The 21,169-nt window shown below is 35.6% G+C and overlaps 1 protein-coding gene across 2 annotated transcripts in view; it reads right to left on the bottom strand.

Annotated features, from left to right (window-relative positions):
- ast (protein asteroid) overlaps positions 1-1,015 on the bottom strand; it is a 34,208-nt gene extending 33,193 nt beyond the window's left edge. For both annotated transcript variants that reach the window (XR_010860695.2, XM_067150796.2), the window contains exon 1: positions 853-1,015. The gene's annotated coding sequence lies outside the window, so the exon portion shown is untranslated. The remainder of the gene's footprint in view (positions 1-852) is intronic.
- Positions 1,016-21,169: the final 20,154 nt, after the last annotated feature.

A 21,169-nucleotide genomic window follows, 5' to 3' on the forward strand; every position in this document is an offset into this window, starting at 1 on the left:
AATAAAAACAATTATGGTAATAGTAACGTGCAGGAGAAAGTGGAGAGAGTGATAAAAGAACTGTGGCATCATAAAACAGCAGGAGGGGTTGAAATGCCAGAAATGGTGAAACAACAAGACAAAACAAGAATTATAGGACTTCTTTTTTTTGTTTACAATTTGCTTTATGTCGCACCGACACAGATAGGTCTTTTGGCGACAGTGGGATAGGAAAGGCCTAAGAGTTGGGAAGGAAGCGGCCGTGGCCTTAATTAAGGTACAGACCCATTTCCCAGATACAAGCTCACAGCTGTGCACCCTTAACCTATAGGACTTCTCAGTGTAAATTAATTATAGTATGGAACCCTATGACAGGACAAACACAAACCACACACACCTACAGCAAGAGAACAGAATGGATTGCAATGACTATTAAGATATTTCTTCGACTGATATCCAGACACATGAGAGTGCGAGATAATCAGTAAAGAAAAGGAAGGACAAAAGTTGGGTATAAGTCTAAACGAGATAAAAATCAAGTTGGATGAATCGATTTGGCAGGCGTAGTCATGTTATATCTATATATAAAGGAGCCCAAAATTTCTCCCCAAGAAGAAGATGTAATATCTACGAAGGACAGTATGAAAATCCAAAAGAAAACTGTGAAACGGCTGTTAAGATCAGTTTACTTATGATTTCAAGGAGTAGGCAGGGAGACAGAAAATACTAAGTGTGGCATTGGATTTAGAAAGTAGCCTATTACGTTACGGAAGAAGACTCGAATGGAAACATATAACAGCCATCAATATATATATTAAAATGAAAAATACTAGGACTCTGTACATGTTCCCTAAATAGTTCACAACCACTCACCGTTCTTCAGTTTCGTGCCATGTTTCGAATTTCAGAGCAATGAAATAAAGTACAGGTTAAGAGTAAATATAAACGTCACTTAATGTAAAAGGCTTCTTATTAGCAGTAACATCATGATTCCATTTCGCGGAATTGCACTGCAAACGTGCTGTGCATGTATAGTATTCAGCTATTCACTATTCACTACGGCCGAGTCAGCTGATTCGACATTCAATACATACTATCAACCTACGCGTACGCACCTCAAAGTGCGAATATTTCACAAAGTACTTTGCCGCCAAAATAATTGTATTTAGGAATTGAAATGATTGAATAACAGCTATATATACAACATTAGAATGCTTCAGCTTAGTTATAATAATGGCTTTTATAAGTAAAATGAGACACATTTACAATTGTATTTGTCATGATGTTGGCGAAAGTTGTACGTTGATTGTCAGTTGTCACTTGGTTTGTTTGTTTACGTATGGACCACATGGGAGGGAAACGTCAACATCTGTTTGTTTACAATATAATGGGACTGTCAAAAAATGTAACTCAGAGAAATGCATATTACTTGGTAATATCTTAATCCAGTATGTACACGTACATTTCTCGTAGTATAACAGACAAGTACAGAACACCTGTGTTCGAATGACTTTGATTTATGATAGACTGGACATAGTCCTGTTTGAAGCTACAAAAAAATGGAAATTTGCAAGCACTTATTCTTTTATCCAGCTGTTTGCCATGTATGTAAAACAAGTACCTATGGAGAAGCTTTAAAGCGTTGTGGGGGTTGCAAAATGATAGCATACTGCAACACTGAGCATCAGAAGAAACATTGGCCTTCTCATAAGAGTGTATGCAAAACCATTCAACATTTGTTATCCAAGAATAGCATGGAAAGCATATTTCAAGATGCTGATGAAAATACTTCATCTAATGAATGGTGTGATATCAGAATAAAAAGTGTCATTTTGATGGAACTTCTATTAAGTCGCAAGTTGCAGTTAGATGAGTGGCAAATGTTCATTTTTCCACGCGTGTGTGAAGTATGCAAAGAACTTCAAACCACTCAGTTGATAGATTGTGAAGAATGTCTGTGTGTTAGTTATTGTTCCGTGGTGCATCAAGAAACAGATTCCATGCATCACAGCTCAGTATGCTCGCAGTTGAAATTGTGTAGGGAAGTAGATACATATTTCTTGAATAATAAACAACCTTATCCACTCTTCTGCACTGCAGTGCAAGAACATTCATCTACTTTGCCTTGTGATATGGAAACATTTATCTCTGAATACGTTGATATGAAATCATCCACAAAAGTAGTAAGTTTCATGGATAATATTTTGTGTTCTGAATGTCTTACATGCCCCCTGACTTTACTGTATGCATTTGAGATAAGTAATTTTAAAATCACTTCAGATCATATTGTCATTCATGTTGTTGGAGCTAGTAGATTAGAGGGTGGGTTTCCACTTATTTGGGAATCGTTGCTCCACTGGCTCAGTCAGGTAAATACCATCCATGTAATCTTTGTTGGTCCTGATGTGAGTGTGGTTGAAGAACAATATTATATATGCAAAAATTGTAAAGAAAGGAACAGGCAGTTGAATCTTTATCATTTTAAAATGTTGTATCATTCATATGTTGAATCAGAATTGTTCCTCACTCCAGATGTTATAATAGCCTATAACTGTGGATTACATGAGAATGAATCTGCTGATAGTGATCCATGGGAAAAGTCTCTCCCTTTCATGATGATGTTTAAAAGTGTACCTGTCATTTTAACATCGTACACAAAATTAGAAGCTGAAAAAGATCTTTTACGAATAGTAAGTAAGTGTAAAAATGCTGATATTTTATTACAGTGTAAGAAAAATCCATTTGCTAGCCGTCGTCCTTATCGAGACTGGGCAGGTTCTCGTTTAAAAGTCTTTTATCAAAATAACTTTATTTCAGTGCTGAAATCTTCTAACTAATGTACCTTCTCTGGCAGTTGGCAGGTATAATGAAAATAATTATCACTGCTAGAGAAAATGGATTATTTTATACATACTAATATTGTTTTGATAGCAATAAGGTCTATAATTAGATTTTTAATGAAATCTTTGATATCTGTCTAACTTTTAATTGATATTATTTGGCCTCACTTTCAGAAGCATACATTAACAGTATTAATTAGCTTACCATACAAAACAATTTTCATATCATATCCAGCCCTAAGGCATTATTTTATATTAATTTTATTGTTCATAACCAAATTTTAAATGCCAAGAAATTTTAGAGATTTTTACAACTTTAATCTAGGCCCTATAGTAATTCAAAATATTTTGGAATGAATTCACACAAAAATTTAATATAATGCAGCAATTGTAGTTAGAGTAAGTTTTGTCCTGCCACATTATTAATGATATATGGTTGCCATATATTCTTCTAAGCATGAATCCATTAAACATCATTCTTTCTCATGGACATATTTCACATGTTATGGTTCTAGTGTAAATGCCATAGATTTGTGTAGATAAAAATTATTCATGCTGGTAATCAGTAGCCTAATATTTGTCTGTATAATTCTGTGGTATGCCAATTGAATTTATTATACTCCAAATTCTCTAACAACTTCATATAGCTATTTCTAGCCTGGTAAGGCAGATCGTCCGACAAGGGTGGGTGGCAGCTGCCATATATTGGAAGCTGCTTGTTATTGAGATGGAGGATAGTGTGATGTGAGAGTTGCAATAATGTTGGTGACAGCACAAACACTCAGTCCCTGTGCCAAAAGAATTAATTAACCATTTAAGATTCCCAACCCTGCTGGGAATGGAAGCCGGGGCCCTCATAACTGAAGGTTAGTATGTTGCCCATTCAGCCAAGGAGCCGGACACCAACTTCTCTAATTTTCTTTCACAATCTCATTTATATTCTGTCCCAGACTTAAAAGATAACCACATAGAGTGGTGGTGATATTTATTCCAGCCATCTATTGTTAAATACCATAATTCTCTTCACTTTCTCATTTTCTCTTTTGTCAGCAATCTTTTATTTCCTAGTTTACTTCTCCTCCTCCTTCTTCTTCTTATGATAATCATTCACCTCTAATTTTTCTTTTGAATATTCCTCTCTTCCATATACTGTATTTTCTGTTTTAATCTAACATTTTCCTAGATCTTAATGGATTTCTTTCCCTCATAGAACTTGTATCTTTCTCTACTCCTAGAAAGTTAACATCTTATTTGCTATCCTTCCTGGTTCTATTTTTCTAAGGTGGCTATTGGAAGCCATTTTCCCTTTATTCATTTTGATCAAAATCATTTCACATTTTTTCCTATAACTCCTGGTTTGGTCTGAAGTGAAAGAGAGGACTTTTTTGGCTAGTGTCTCCAGATGTATAATCATTCTGTTCTGGCTACCATAATGCATGGTAATGTCTGAATTTGGTCTGATAAAAAAGGGATTTATAAGACTTCTGCTTAGTTGGAATGCTACCTCCATCTTCCTCACCCTTTCTTCAACTTCTGCCTTTTTGTTGATAGTGAGGGCTGGAATACCATGTTATTATAATCATCTTCATTTTCTATAACTTTATAGCAACATACAAAGTACAAAATAATCTTAGGTGTTTTTGAACAAAGAAATATTCTTCTTTTCTTTCCAAGAACTGCATTGTACTTATATTTTGTGTGATGCAGATTATTTTCATATTGCATGTGTAGGCTTATGTGGGTACGTGAAGATCTAATTGTCTTTTTATGGATGTATATACAAATTACTTGATTTTGTTTTTAATTCTTCATTACAAGTAGCTGTAGGTCTGTCTGTGACAGAGAATCAGTGATTTTATTCGTTGACTAAAACTGTCAGCATTAGAAGTGTTAACAACATTTAGAAGATCAAAATGTAGGTCATGATTAAAAAGAAACTATGGGGTTTTTTCTTTTCTTTTCTTTTAAGAATATCTCAGAACATCTGTAACAGCAGTACAAATCAATGTCTCACAACTACTTTTTGTAACTTTCCAGTTATATTTTTAATTTTGCCATTTATGTATAGTTTGAATGCATTTGTGAACACTTAAACTTCAAATAAAATGTTCAGTTCTTATAAGGATTAATTTCTTTTTCATGTCCTAAAAAATAAAAAACATTGTTCTTCCTAGTGTTGTTGGTTGGTGGGTTGTGTGTCTTTATATTTTAATATTATAAATGAATCTGTTTCTGTGTTCATGAAAATTAAGCTAAATATGTAATAAAAAAAGAACAAAGTACAACTTTATCCTTGAAAATGTTGAGGTATTACTTTCTTGCTGGCTTTTATGTCATTTTGAGAAGATAGAATTATTAAAGAGCACTAAGCCTTAAACGTAAGACATTTGTAGAAAAGGCCAGAGAAAAAGAATACCTCAGAACATCTGTAACTGCAGTACAAATCAATTTCTCACAACTTATTTTTGTAACTTTCCAGTTATATTTTTAATTTTGCCATTTATGTACAGTTTGAATGCATTTGTAAACTCTTAAACTTCAAATAAAATGTTCAGTTCTCATAAGAATTTATTTATTTTTCATGTCCTAAAAAAGAAAAAACATTGTTCTTCCAAGTGTTGATTCCAAATTAAAGAATTATTCCCATCTTTGTAAATTCAATAGAGAAATTTTAATTAAGAGGCAGCCGGAGCTGGAACGGCTGGCCGCCAGCTCAGTATTTAAAGTTAAAAACTTCATGATAGTTCCGTATTGAATAGAGAAAATAAGATGTACAATATTATAGGGAAGGATCCACCTTTCAATACTCCGTAGTAAAAAGTAGTTACAACCTGTTTAATGGGACCGGTTTCAACACATTTAGAGTGTCATCATCAGCCAATTAGCGAAGATCTTAAAATAACTAACATATTGAACACAGGCAAAATATTAACATTGTATCACATCGTGGCAATTCAGTTAATGTGATTATTGTGTTTTGAACATAAACTGAATTGCCACGATGTGATACAATGTTAATATTTTGCCTGTGTTCAATATGTTAGTTATTTTAAGATCTTCGCTAATTGGCTGATGATGACACTCTAAATGTGTTGAAACCGGTCCCATTAAACAGGTTGTAACTACTTTTTACTACGGAGTATTGAAAGGTGGATCCTTCCCTATAATATTGTACATCTTATTAGCTCAGTATTTGTTGTAACATGGGTCAAAAGTTTGTTAGAGTTTTTATAAATAAATGGAACAAGGTAAAATTATTTTGTTTTTATAGCCCACTGTAGTCTTTGATACACTTTTCATTAGTCCAAAAGCATTTCAAAAAGAAATGCAAGTATAGTTATAAAAATGGTAGTTAAAATAATGACTTTCCATATAAAATTGAGCTCTGAACTGTGTTTTCCAAAACTTGTTTTAAGTCTTAATATGGTGTTCAAATTAGAAGCAAACTATACCGTAAGAAGGTTTATATTTTTCTCTAACTGGCTACTTTAACATACTTTAAAATTAGGCATTCTTTATATATTTAATCATGATTTTAATAAAGCTCTGCTTATTGGCTTACGAGTGTCGGCTGAGTTGCAGTGCTGGTAGTTCAGCCGGTTTCCGTCAGATGTCGCAGCGTCGCAAAGTCTTGACTTTGAAAAGGGATGATGACAGACTAGCTTTCACCCACGCAGGGAAGTGGTGAGATGTTCAGCTGCTGTCAGTCGCTTCCTCACTTCATAACAAGCAGCAGGCGACACGCTGACACTACTTTGTTACCCACTAGTTGTGGTATAAACTTTCAAGAGCACGTTAAATTTTTGGTTGTGTTTTATTATACTGTGGTACTATGATTACAGTGTAGTTGAGGCTGTGTAGTGTGTTTTTTATTGTGATGGGTTTAAAACAAACTAAAAATCATTTATCGCTGTCCACCAAAAAAAGAAGAAGAAGACTACTAGAGCAGCTACACAAGTACAATGAAAACAAAAAGTAAGTTGTCAGTTAATGTCTTTATTGGGTTAGCTCTAGGACCTAGGTCATTGCCAAATTCTACAATACCATGTAGAAGTAGACATATTTTTTTAAAATCATATACAATAATAGAATTATTAATAAGTTTTTAAACTCTTATAGTAGAGGTTTAGTCAATGACTGTTTGCCTAAAATATCAAATAAATAATATAATTTATTATTATGAAGTGTAGGCTTTTGAATTTTGTTGTTGTTTGACGTTTGGATGTATTTGATTTTTAAATTCAGTGTACATTTGGGGGTTTGCACTCATTGAATTAACAACAGTCGAGTTAACCCTATGTAGGTAACAGGGCTGACGCATCACCCTTGTTACCATCAACGTTGGTATAAGTTGAGAGAATTGTGCTGGTACTATATTTACATGTTCGTATAGTTTATCATCACTGGTGTTCCAGTGATTGACTCTTACTTTTCTAATTTTGTTACTACGAGGGGGGATCAAATATAAACAGGATTTTATTTTTTATTTAAATTAATTTATTGAAAAACACAAGACAATTACAATTTATTTTTCCACATAGTTTCTGGCTTTGGAAATGCATTTGTCTCAGCGTATGGGCAACTTTTTGATGCCCTCATCGTAAAAAGAACAGGGTCGTGTCACCAGTCAGTTGCGCACAAAGTCTTCTACACTCTCATTCTCTTCAAATCGTTGCCTTCTTAGAGCTTCTTTAAGCGGTCCGAACAAATGGAAATTGCAGGGCGATAAGTCCAGGCTGTAAGGAGGATGATCAAGTTTTTTAATCTATGAACTTTTTAAATACCACATATTTTGTATTAACCCATATAATTTTTATAAGGTCCCTTATATCAGTTTTCTTATAACTGACAAAATTTTGTACTGTAAAAGATGGTGATGGTTGACTATTATTTTAAGACAAAACGTTTCTGGGCATCCTCTACTAACACTAATCAGAGAAGAAAAAATGGAAGGGGTCCAACACATTGAAAAATGAAGATATCGGCCAACGAGAAACAAGGACGACGAAGAACATGAAAATAAGTCTCCGTAGGCCTCACGAACCTAATCCCGTCCGGGTCAGAAAAGAACGAGAGTTAACCAAGGGAGGTCAGATACAGTAGGATAAGTGAAAGAGAACAGACTAGCACAAATAAGCAGAAGCAATGCCAGGACTCAGCTAAGAATCTCGAGGTCTACAAACCATGCTCCCAAGTTAAGAGCCCCTAGAGCCATGTTGTAAAATCACCTTACTATCATAACAAAGTAAATTACTTAAATCCTTATTGTAGAATACCATTACTGCCTTCCTATTTACTTATATTTCTATCATTTTAATAGCTGTTTACAGTAAAATAGTAATTTTACATAATCTTATAACTTGTCTAACTGCGGTCATATTTTCAACATGATGCCAACTTAGATGTTTTTTTATTTTTAAGTGTAATATGTGCAGTCATACAAAAACAATCTAGTCAGAAAAAGACAGAAGTGAAGAAATGGACTTTAATACTTGTTCAGTTTGCAGCTACATTAAACGGACAGTGGACACGCCCACCTCAAAGAACTTTTGTCATCAATGAACCTTTAGACGGTATGAAGAAGTTCTATCCGATAGATGGCACGTTACAGCTGAGCCGCTGAGGAAGAATCAAAACTGGCATCAGAACGTGGAGATGATGACAAGGATGAGACACCACTGATCACAGTCGTCATCGATGGTAGCTGGTGCAAGAGGTTGTACCGAACTAACTACCCGTCACCCTCCAGACTGGTAAGTTATGATTTAAACGCGTTGAGGCTATACATATTTATTTATTTTCTTTCTTTCTTTCTTTCTTTCTTTCTTTCTGGCTGCAATAGTTAGCCTCGTTACGAGGAAGGTCCTGTATGTTGGCATAAAAAACAAATATTGCACACCTTGCACCCGAGCCAATACAGCTGGGGTGGAACCAAAATCTCACACATGCTACAAAAACTGGAGTCAAGGCCAGAGTTCTTCAAGTGTGAAGCCTGCTATTATTACAGAGGGCTTCCTGCGAGAGATGTATGGTTTACAGTATGCTTATTTTACTGCTGATGGAGATAGTAGTGTATATAAGAAAATTTTAAAAAGTAGGCCTTACAAGTCACTTACAGTAGAGAAAATTGAATGTAAAAATCACTTATTGAGAATTTTTTCAAATTATTCAAGGTCTATTGCAACAACTAGCACCAAAGAAACAAAAATGATATGGTTGAGAAAAAGAGTAGTGATAGTATTTTGCACTGTAGAACAGCTATCACTAATCATCATCATCCAGGTATTCTGCCTTATGGCAGGAGATGAACCTCTTCCACTTTTGCCTGTCCTGCACCAAGTTTTTCATGCAACATTAAAAACTTCATATCTGGTCCGTATTGAAAGGAGATAACATACAATAGAGGGAAATTTGATTGATCCACCTTTTTTCAATACATAATGTATTGAATACATTGTAAGTTTTTCATGTCCGAATATTTCTTTCCTTTGATATTGTCCAAGATTTGATATCTTTTCCTTCCTCTTCCTCGTTTGCCTTTCACCATTCCTTCTTTCAGTAAACAGTCCCTCCTCAAACAATGTCCGATCCAGTTTATTTTTCTCCTTCTAATGATTTGCAACATACTTCGTTCTTCTCCAACTCTTCGTAATACCTCCTCATTCCTTACCCGGTCTTCCCATTTCACTTATTCTATTCTCATCCATACCCACATCTCTAGTGCCTCCAATCTTGTCTCATCTTCCATTCGCACTGTCCAAGTCTGCGCCATACAGCACTATGCTCCAAATATAACACTTAGCAAGTATTTTCCTCAAATCTTTGCTTAGTGGTCCACAAAGTAATTTTGATTTTCTCTTAAAGCCTTTGTTTGCTATGCAATACGTATCATCTCTGATCACACTTCCCAAATACTTAATGTTACTGACTTGCTCTATTTCTTCTCCCCTTATACTAACACGACAACTTCTACCTTTTCCTCCAATTATCATACTTTTGGTCTTCTTATTATTAATACTCATTCCATATTCTTCTAGTTTCATGTTGAGTTTATCTAATATTTGTATCATTTCATGTTCGCTTTCTCCCGTCACAACCATATCATCTGCAAATCTTATACATTCTACTCTCCTGCCTCCAACACAAACTCCACTTTTTCCATTAAAACTTTCATTGATTATTTCTTTGAGATAGAGTTGAACAGTGTCGGTGATAAAGAGCAGCCCTGTCTTAAACCTCTTCCTAATTCAATTTCTTCACTCATCTCATCTCCTATTCTCACTCTTGCTCTCTGGTTTAAATACAAATTCTTTATTAGCCTTCTATCCCTCCAATTAACTCCATGTTTCTTCAGGACTGTCATCAATTTGTCCCATCTGACACAGTCAAAAGCCTTCTCAAGATCAATAAATACAGCATAAACCTTCCTGTTTTTCTCTATGTACCTCTCTCCTATCATCCTCAGTAGCCCAATGGCATCTCTTGTTTCAACTTCTCGCCTGAAACCAAATTGTTCTTCACCTATAAAGTTATTCAGCTTTCTGTTGAGCGTCTGCAGTAAGACTTCAGCTGCATGTGAAATTAGACTCAATGTCCTATGTTCTTCACATTGTTTGCTGTTCTTTTTCTTTTTCATAGGGATTAAGATGATTTCACTAAAGTCCTTTGGCCATTTTCTTATCATGTATAACTGATTACATAATCCAATCAACTCCTTTCTTCCTTCGATATTTAACGCTTTTAATAGTTCAACAGGAATCTCATCTATTCCCATTGCTTTTCTATTTTTTATCTCGTTCACTGATGTTTCAATCTCTCTTCTCAGTATGGTTTCCTCTTTATCATCCCCTTTAACCATATCTTCTTCCTCTAATTCAAGTTCTTCATTTGGTTGGTTGTCCCGATCATACAGCCATTCTATGTATTCTTTCCATCTTTTCATTATTCCTTGGGGTTTATATATCATTGTGCCATCTGTAGCCTCTATTTTCTTATTGCTGTCGTTCCTTCTCTTTTCTTTGAATACTATATTTGCTTTTTCTGTTTCTCTTCTTAATTCATTATTTAACTTCCTGTAGTTACGCTTTCCTTCTTCAGTATTTACTGTTTTCCATTTCCTGCATTCCTCCGTTTTGATTTTCATTTCTGATGTTATCCATTCTTTCTTTGTCCTTTTCCTCTCCTTGACCCCAAGTGTTGTCTTAGCTGCTTCTTTTATCCCCTTTTTAAAAGTTTCCCATGTCCTTTCTATATTTTCTGTTTCATTTCCTAGCATATTATTGTTACGATACTTGTCCTCTAATTCTCTGCACTTGTCTTTGTCTTTCAGTTTCTCAATATTAATTTATTCTCTCTTCTTTCCTTTCCATGTTATTTTCAATTTGATTAGTACCTCTGCTACCACTAATATATGGTCATAATAAATGTCTGCTCCTGGGTAACATTTAGCATTGTTTAGGCAGTTTCTGTACTGTTGTTGTATCATTATATAATCAATTTGATATGTCTCATCATTTAATCGAGTTATGTAAGCATACCTTCTCCTTTTGTGGTTGTACAATTTTCACTACAGAATTCAATCAACCTTTCTCCCCTCTCATTTCTGTCTCCCAATCCAAATTTACCAATGGTCTTTCCATGTGATCCTTTACCAACAACCACATTCCAATCACCCATTACAACAATACATGCATTCTTTTCCTCTTTCTCGATGAGCTGATCTATCTCCTCATAACACTCTTCTACCTCTTCATCAGAATGATTACGGGTTGGCATATGAACTTGAATGATCACTAAGTATTTTCTTTTCCCTTTCAGTCTTATTATCATAATCCTTCCATTGATATATTCAACCTTCATAACTTTCTTCTTCAGTCGTTTTCTAATCAGTATTCCAACTCTATACAGTCCATTTTTATCTTCACCCGTATATTACATTCGAAAGTCACTGCTTTCTAGTTCTCCACATCCACCCCCATCTCACTTCACACATTACAAGTACATCCAAATTATATCTCTTCGTCTCATATTTAGTGTTTTCTTATTTTCCTTCCTGTAAAAGGGTTAGAACTTTCCAGTCCCTATCTGCAATAATTCTTCTCTCTTCTTCTCCTTCCTTCCATAATTTAAAAACCTCTTTGTATACCCCTCCCAGAGATCTGAGTAAGGGGAATCTTTACCTCCAGAATCTTTTACAAAGAGGTCCATCTCATGAACGTCTTGGGAGGTACTGCCAGTGGTGGTTTCCCAATGTCCTCCAAATCCTGTTGGCTCGCTGACCCAGATTCCCACTGGGTTGCTCAGCTTAACAAGGGCACCATATGGAGGTAGAATTGTGGAGAATTAGGGTGAGAGAGGCTAAGAGAACTCTTGCTGAGTTCTTATATTCGCATCTCACCCCCATTTATCAGCCAGAGTCACAAGGTTGAATTAGTGACTCCCCAAGTAGGTAGGATTTAGGAAGAAACAAAATGGAGATCCAAACAAACAAACCAATGAGCTACGACTTGATATTTTAAATATCCCACGTCACATTTTTGGAGAACACAAAGAATGTGTCATACGGGGCTACTTTTTTGAATTGCAACCATTATAGTGCATTACTGAACAGGTTTCCGACTGTTGTTGGATGTTGATATAATAACAATCATATAGCCAAGATATTGTCCGGCTTCCTTGGCTGAATGGTCTGAGTAGAGGTCTTTGGTTCAAAGGACCCAATTCACAGCGTTTGTCTTAACAGGAGAACAACCACTGCAGGCGTGCCTGTGGTGAGATTGAAACTTTGGGACATGTTCTTGGCTGCTATTCATTTGGATCATTGCTTAGGAATACTCACCATCACACAATTTGCAGCCTGATTGCAAAAGCCTTTTGCAGTATCGGGTGGGAGGTATATGAAGAAGTGAACTGCTTAGCGGAAAACGGTAATACAAGAAGATAGGTATTCTAGCCATCGATAAACAGAGAGATCATTCTGCAATATTGGACCCAACAGTACATCTACAATCAGGCGAACAACAGCCGTACGATGTGCACTCTGAGAAGCAGGCAATCTGTGTTCCAGTATCCAGTTACATCATAGAGAAATATCATGTAAACTCCGTCACTATCTTTTTTTTTTTGCTATTTGCTTTACGTCGCACTGACACAGATATGTCTTACGGTGACGATGGTATAGGAAAGGCCTAGGAATTGGAAGGAAGCAGCCGTGGCCTTAATTAAGATACAGCCCCGGCATTTGCCTGGTGTGAAAATGGGAAACCACGGAAAACCATCTTCAGGGCTGCCGACAGTGAGGCTCGAACCCACTATCTCCCGGGGTGGGGCTTGAACCCCGTCACTATCTACAGATTGTTAGTGGGTGCAAGAGGTACCATACCGGGGATGATGGCCGAGTTGTAGAAGAGGTTTGCCCTCAAGAAAAGCTACCTAGCCACGATTGCCGAGACGGCTGTGTGTGGATCCGTGCTTCTCTTAAAGAACCATTTATATTCCAAAACATAAAAATCGTACAATACTGTGTCTTATAACAAACTCAATGAGGGTCAGTTTCCTAAATAAAGGATTATGTGTATATATACACACACATACGTTTTCATTTACATTCAACACATCGCACTACCAATCGCCACAGAAACAAGTAATAGCAAATACATCCCTCTGCATAGGGTTGACATTGGGGAGGGCGTTCGGCTCGGAAACTGGGCTTAATCCATGCACAGTGCCAATCCCAAGTAATTGGGAAAAGCCCAGGAAGAGTAAGAATTCAAGATGTTCAATGGCCTGTATAACACTGACTACTACTTGCATTTCTTTACTTATGCTCTCTTGAGTTAAATGTACTGGAGGCAATATTTGAGAAAAAGGATGTAAAATTAATGTTTAAAAGTATTCAAATATATTTCATGCTCTCCAAAAAGAAAGAAACAGGCAATATAATTCCAAATAATATACAGCTTCAAAAGGGTTACAATGAATTTTAGTACTGTATGATCCTAGGAACAGTTAATAGAAGGGTGTATAATCAAGAATCAACTACAATGTTTTTATAGTGAGTAATGTTTTAGTTATATTTTGAAATTGTTTTCTTTACAACTTTCTGTTCTTGTAGTGGTTTAAAGTCACACTTAGAAGGTTTTTGGTGAGCAAGAATGGGAAAGTAGTGGCCATGGCCTTAATTGAGGTACAACTCCAGCATTTGCCTGGTGAGAAAATGGCAAATCAAAGAAATGCACCTTCAGCACTGCTTTGTAATTTGTGATGTTGAAATAATTATACTGGGAACATGTTAAAATAGCACAAAATTTGGCTAGATTTACAACAGAGCAAAACGAGGCCCCTGCTTGCAGGATATATAAGTACGAGCCTAGTCGAGTTGCTAGTTATTCTCTGTCCTGTATCTGGGCGAGTGGGTGATGCAATAGCTGCCTAACCCACATAGCTCACTCAGAGATGTCATTGTCTCAGCTAGTCTGCGATAAGCTGTGCATTTCTGCGTGCTGTAGATATTTAAATACAATTCGCACATGCTACGACACTTGTCTACGGACTGAGAGAGAGCATTTTCAACACTTTCTGTTTTTATTATCTGCTTTTCAAACTGATTATCCATTCATCGTCCGACTTGTTGACTGAACGGTCAGCGTACTGGGCTTCGGTTCAGAGGGTCCCGGGTTCGATTCCTGTCCGGGTCGGGGATTTTAACTTTAATTGGTTAATTCCAATGGCACGGGGCTGGGTGTATGTGTTGTTTTCATCATCATTTCATCCTCATCACGACGCGCAGGTCGCCTACGGGAGTCAAATAGAAAGACCTGCACCTGGCGAGCTGAACCCGTCCTGGGATATCCCGGCACTAAAATCCATACGACATTTCATTTTTTCATCCATTCATCAAAGTTGATGGGTTTTCTATGGGTGTACAGGAATGGAGTGATGGCAATCAAGCTCTTGTTTACCAACAAATGGCATGCCAGAAAGACAACAACCATGGTGGGACTTGCCCTGTTGATTACATTAGATGGCAGAGTACCAAAGTTGACTGGTAAAATTCTAAATTATGAATACTTTCCTGATTGTGAATATTCAATAAGTTTCTGTTTTACACTCCAGATATTCTCAGATAGTACTTTATTTCAAGTTCTAGGAAAGCAGTCCCAAGATTAGACTTGAATGATTGTATAAAAATTTCAAATTTGTCTTGAGAGATCATTATATTTGGTAACTTTTACAGAAATGGAAATAAATCAAAAACAAACATTTATATAGGCCTACAGTAATTGTTCCTCAAAGAAATAAAAGGTGTATTGAACAAAAGTTACAATGTCACAGGTTCATTGGTTTACTATAACTAAACAGATTTGACCTAAAAGTTCATTACAAAGACCGTCCCAGAAGCCAAAATTATTAGTTGTTACGGCTGCAAATTTCTCCCATACAGTTAAGATCACAAGATATAGTCTTCTGATGCAGTAAACACCTGATTGCCCTTTATGAGCTGGTTAGCTGGTTTGTGGGTTATTCATGCCTTCTTAGAAGAAAAACAAGAACATATAAAAGTAGATGCACCCTAGAGACCATTTTTTGCCCCTGCTTATGAACTAGGCTTTCTGAAAGTTGACTTGTTTGCTTTTATGATAGCAATAAACCCTGTGCCATGACACAATAAAGTACTATACGACCGACCGACCACTGATCTGCATTTATGGCAGTCGGCAGTCACCCAGGTGACAGATTTTCTATTCGCTGTTTACCTAGTCTTTTCTTAAATAATTGCAAAAAATTTGGAAATTTATTGAACTCCATTGGTAAATGATTCCAGTCCCTAAATCCCCTTCCTATAAACAAATATTTGCCCCAATTCGTCATCTTTAATTCCAACTTTATTCTCATATTGTGATCTTTCTTACTTTTAAAAACACCACTCACACTTTTTCATCTATTAATGTCACTTCACACCATCTCTCCACTGACAGCTCTGAGCATACCACCTAAAAGAAGACAAGACCTAGAAGAAGGCAAGCAGTCGTCAAGCAACTGAGTGCACTAGCATAAATGCAGGCAGGAGTAGAAGGGATATGTCAACAGACTTACGTAAACTTGGATGAAATTACCACTTGCATATCACCAAAGCTTGACTGTCACAATTTGACTGAGTCCCTGCTTACGTCTGTAGGATTGGTCTACACTGGGTAACGGCAAATTTTGACGTTAAATATTTAAAGTAGGACAAATTCATAACCTATAATCAACAGGCGCATCAGTTTTGTCATTTTATGGACGGAAAGAATAATATTCATGCCTAAACTCAACTGTTTTGAGAGTGTATTAAGATTTCATTTCCATATGGTACAACATGCGAAAAAGTTTATGCCAGATGTAACAAAATGTTATTGTTACGGAACCATATTTATTCCATAGAGTGCCGTGTCATATCTTTTTGTATATCTATGGACATTACAAGTGACACAACGCTGTTTATCTTGTTTGTGTAATCTTTGGTTGTAGTGTAGATCATGGCGTACAATGTATCTCTTGGTTAGTGCAGTGAATTGTAAACTTGTTTTATGTAAATAAACTGGAACATTTGTGTTAAATTGTGTTAACGTTACATTATAAGCACTTTTCTCAATAGTTATCATGTGTATACAACAAATAATTTTAAGACATTCAGCAATTTAACAGATTGTAAATGTATCTGTACAGAGACTAACTAATGGCATTGTATTTTAAATATTAGAATAAGATTTTAAAGTTTCAAACTCAACAAATAGTCATATTATTTTCAATAAGTTTATTATGGATAAGTTTGTTAACGGCAAACCATAAGTGTAAGTTCTAGAACAATGTTACCAATTAAACCTTGTAAGAATATTTATAGTTGAAGATGTTCAAAATATGAATGAAACATGTCCTATGTTTTAACGATTAAGCAATAAAATAAGGATGAGATCCTAGTTGTATAACTGCTTTTAATGTATTGAATAGGTGGAAATCAAAGTTTTATTGTTCCCTTTTTAACAGACTTTCAATACGGAAAAAAAAACAAATGAGGACAGTCTCTTGCAACATACCACCTAGTCGAGCAGCTCGTCTCCTTTCCCCCAAGTCTTCCCAGCCCAAACTTTGCAACATTTTTGTAATGCTACTCTTTTAGGCATAGATATCAAGGATAATTTAATAAAAAACCACCTATTCAATACTTTCCACGTTTAATGTGGTTATTATCTACATGATTTTATGTAGACTTATTTGGTCAGGTACATGTTTCACCCATTATTTTGGGCATCTTCAGCCTGTAAACAACCTTTAGGTCAAGGTTTGGGACCTTGTTAACCAATATAAACATACCAATATATACACTATATACAACATATACATTATATACAATATATACAAACATGAGTCAATACAGTTAAGTTTTTTGGTCCTAATCTATCTAATATGGAAAATGTCCAAAACTAAAATGGATCTTCTTTTCGGTGAAGAGGATTGCATATCGGGGTTTATGTGACCCCTATATCATATTGAGTTCTTGACGTATCGTGTCTGGTGACAGGATGTGTCGTCAACAATAAGTAAAGATTTGAACTGATTGTAGGTTCGTCAAGATTGAAAATATAAATTTAAATTAAATGTGTTTTAACTTGGCAGTTCTATTCTGGTTAACTTAAAATGTTCAAAACTAAAAATAAAATGAAACGGATCTTCTTATTTCTTGAGAAGGGGTGATATTAAAACTGGAGCTTGTTTGACCCACGATTTTCATTTTCATGTTCTTGACGTAACTAATATTTAAATGTGTTGTCATGCACAAGTGGAGATTTAAAAGCCGATTGTTGTAGGTAGACTGGTCAAAAACGTTGTGAATGAAACTGTTAGCGTCTTGACTTTGGGTCTCATGTAACGTCAAGGAATTGACAAGAGTACAATATTTAGCTGTTTCATAGTTTTAGGCTGCTGCTTAATTGGGAGAAACATCCTAGACACTTGATACAGTCTTGTGTGAAAATTGTTCCCGTTGATGTGTTGCTTGGTCTTTGGGAGGGATCTTAAGAATATCTGTAATGAAGTAGAAAAATAATTTTGAATTAAAATTTTTTGAGCACGCGTTGTGATAAAATGTATTAAATTAACACCTCTTAACTGTAAAATGACTTACTTGTTCAGTTAATACTAGATGGACCTGTCTGTTCCGGCAGCGCCTGTCTTATCACCATTTCTACTCCTGGTGTTGTACTGGTGCGGTAATGGAGGGGCGGGGCATGGAGGGAGAGTGGGGGTAGGCTGGTCTATGGGCGTGTGTGTTGTTGCTGGAGGGGAGTTTCTAGGAGCAATATGGGAGGGTTTAACTTTTGGCATGATGGATGAAGCATTTGAGTGTGGAGATTTAAATAATTGAGGGATTTTGTTTTGATCTGAATTCACGATATTAATTAATCTAGGTGTTAATTCATACAAAGGATTTTTAATTTCATTGACGTCGTTGAGATTTTTATTTTTATTGTAGGTTTGGTCTAAAAAGATGTGTAGGTTTTCCAGTTCATTCATTAATTTCCCTTTACCTATGCTTCTAATGATGGTAAGATCTTTCTCTATGGATGTAAAGTGATGGCCCGTTTCTCTCATGTTGGCTCATCGCTGAGTACTTATTGTGTTTTTGAGCGTTATAATGTTCCAGATATCTCGTGTTAAAGCTGCGGCCAGTCTGCCCGATATAAGAAAAATCACATTGTGTACATGTTAGTTTGTATATGCCGGACCTTGAATAATGGTTGCTATTGTGATTGACCTTGTTGTGGTTAAAAAATATGTTTCGATTAGTGTTAACTGTCCTGAAGGCTATATTGATATTGTGCTTCTTTAAAGTATTTGCGATCTGATGGACGGCTGGGTTGTTATATGTAAATGTGGCGAAACTAGTTTTTTTAGGTTTTTCTGGGATGAGGTTAGTGGACAATTTAATTTTGATTTTATTAATCAAACGGTTGACCATATCTATTTTAAACCCGTTGAGTTGAGCAAGATTCCTTATGTACTTCAGTTCAATTTTTAAATTGTTGGGAGAAAGAGGAATTTTTAAAGCTCTATAAATTAAATTATAGAAAGAGGCTTGTTTTTGGGACTTGGGGTGTAGGGATGAATTCATAATAGTTAAGGGAGAGTGTGTAGGTTTCCTGTATATTCGAAAATCGAAGGTATTATGTCCGCATGTAATAGTTAAGTCCAAAAAGTTTAATGAGTTCCTAACCTCATCCTCTTTAGTAAACTTAACATTGGGGTCAATTTTGTTTAGGGACTCCAAGATCTCGTCACTATTAGTGACATTTTTGTCGAAAATTATGAAGGTATCGTCTACAAATCTCAGCCATAAACATACGCCTTTTATTTGTGTTATAATTTTTGTGTGTTCTATTGTGTCCATATAAATGTCTGCTAAGATGCCAGAAAGAGGGTCGCCCATCGCTAAGCCTTTTTGTTGGTAAAACTTTCCATTGAAAGAGAAAAAGTTGTTGCTTAAGACAAAATTTAATATCTTCATGAATTCTTCAATTTCCATCTTACTAAGGCCGCTGTGTTTATTGATATTATCACTGATAATTCTTACAGTTTCTTTGGTAGGGATGTTTGGGTACATATTTACGACGTCATAGGAGCACATTGAGTGATTGGGGCGCAGCTTAAACTTGTTTAAAATTTCGCAAAAAGTGAATGAATTTTTTAAAGGGTGTTTATTATTGAATACATAATGTTTTTTTTTAGAAAGCCGTGAATGAATTTTGATACTTTATATAGGTGGGGCTGTTTCTACAGTTTATGATGGGGCGTATTGGAATGTCCTTCTTATGAATCTTTGGTAAGGCTCTGGCTGTCAGAATACTAGGGTTCATGTTAAAAAGTTTTTGTTGTTCTTGTTCATTGAAAAGAAAGTTAGAACTTCTTATTAGAGTTTTTTAAGATTTCGCTGAATTCTCGTGGTTGGATCTTTGTTGACTATTGTGTATATTTTGTCCTTAAAAAAGTCTTCTGTTTTTTGAATGTATGTGTTTTGATCTAGGAGAACTGTGGATCCTCCTTTGTCCGCTTTTGTGACAATAATGTTGTTGTCGTCTATTTTCTTTTTTACGTTCTGGATCAATTTTTTGTGGTCGAAATTTGAATATGCGTTTATTTCTTCCGCTAGTTTTGGTAGTTTCTTTTTTACCTCAAATCTGGTATCATTTTGTGTTTCTAAAGGGAGTTTAGAAATGTTAGCCTCGATCTCAGCTACTGTGTTGATAATATCCGTTTCTTTTTTCTTGCTAGGCCAGTTTTGTTTTAAGCCTTTATTCAAGATCCCCATTTCTTCTTCAGAGAACTGTACTTCTGTCAAATTAACTACTGTGGGTGAATTGTTCTGTGAGGGAGCTGCTTTTTGCGTGTCTGAACTACGTTTTGGTAATCGTGATTGGGATGCTTTTAATTGAGATAGTTTCTTGTCGAGAGTAACTTGCTTCCTATCCAATAAAGCAATCAGTTTATTGTCCACATGTAGTTGGAAAGAGTTCCATTCTAACGGATGTAAAGCCTGAGCTAACGCTAAATGAACACTATATAACTGCAGATTTAAAAGCGACTTCTTTTTATATGACGCTTTCATTTTATTTCTTAACCAAATGTCGTTGACCTTGTTTTGAACTCTAATCAAACTTTGGTTAGATAAGTTTTTTCGCTGTGTAGGTTTCAAAAATTTTGGGATCAATTTTAGTTCTAGACACTGTTTTAGAAAGGCTATGTCTTTAGTTAGTTTACAAATCTTGACCTTAAGGTTGAAGTACCTATTTAAACGGTATTTTGCCTGGTTGGCTACCAAATTACAAGTAACAACTCTCATTATTGTTCCGTATTAAAGATGACGTTAGGCATAGATATCAAGAATAATTTAATAAAAAACCACCTATTCAATACTTTCCACGTTTAATGTGGTTATTATCTACATGATTTTATGTAGACTTATTTGGTCAGGTACATGTTTCACCCATTATTTTGGGCATCTTCAGCCTGTAAACAACCTTTAGGTCAAGGTTTGGGACCTTGTTAACCAATATAAACATACCAATATATACACTATATACAACTTATACATTATATACAATATATACAAACATGAGTCAATACAGTTAAGTTTTTTGGTCCTAATCTATCTAATATGGAAAATGTCCAAAACTAAAATGGATCTTCTTTTCGGTGAAGAGGATTGCATATCGGGGTTTATGTGACCCCTATATCATATTGAGTTCTTGACGTATCGTTCTGGTGACAGGATGTGTCGTCAACAATAAGTAAAGATTTGAACTGATTGTAGGTTC

This window comes from Anabrus simplex, chromosome 7 (genome assembly GCF_040414725.1).
Source record: "Anabrus simplex isolate iqAnaSimp1 chromosome 7, ASM4041472v1, whole genome shotgun sequence".
NCBI lineage: Eukaryota > Metazoa > Arthropoda > Insecta > Orthoptera > Tettigoniidae > Anabrus > Anabrus simplex.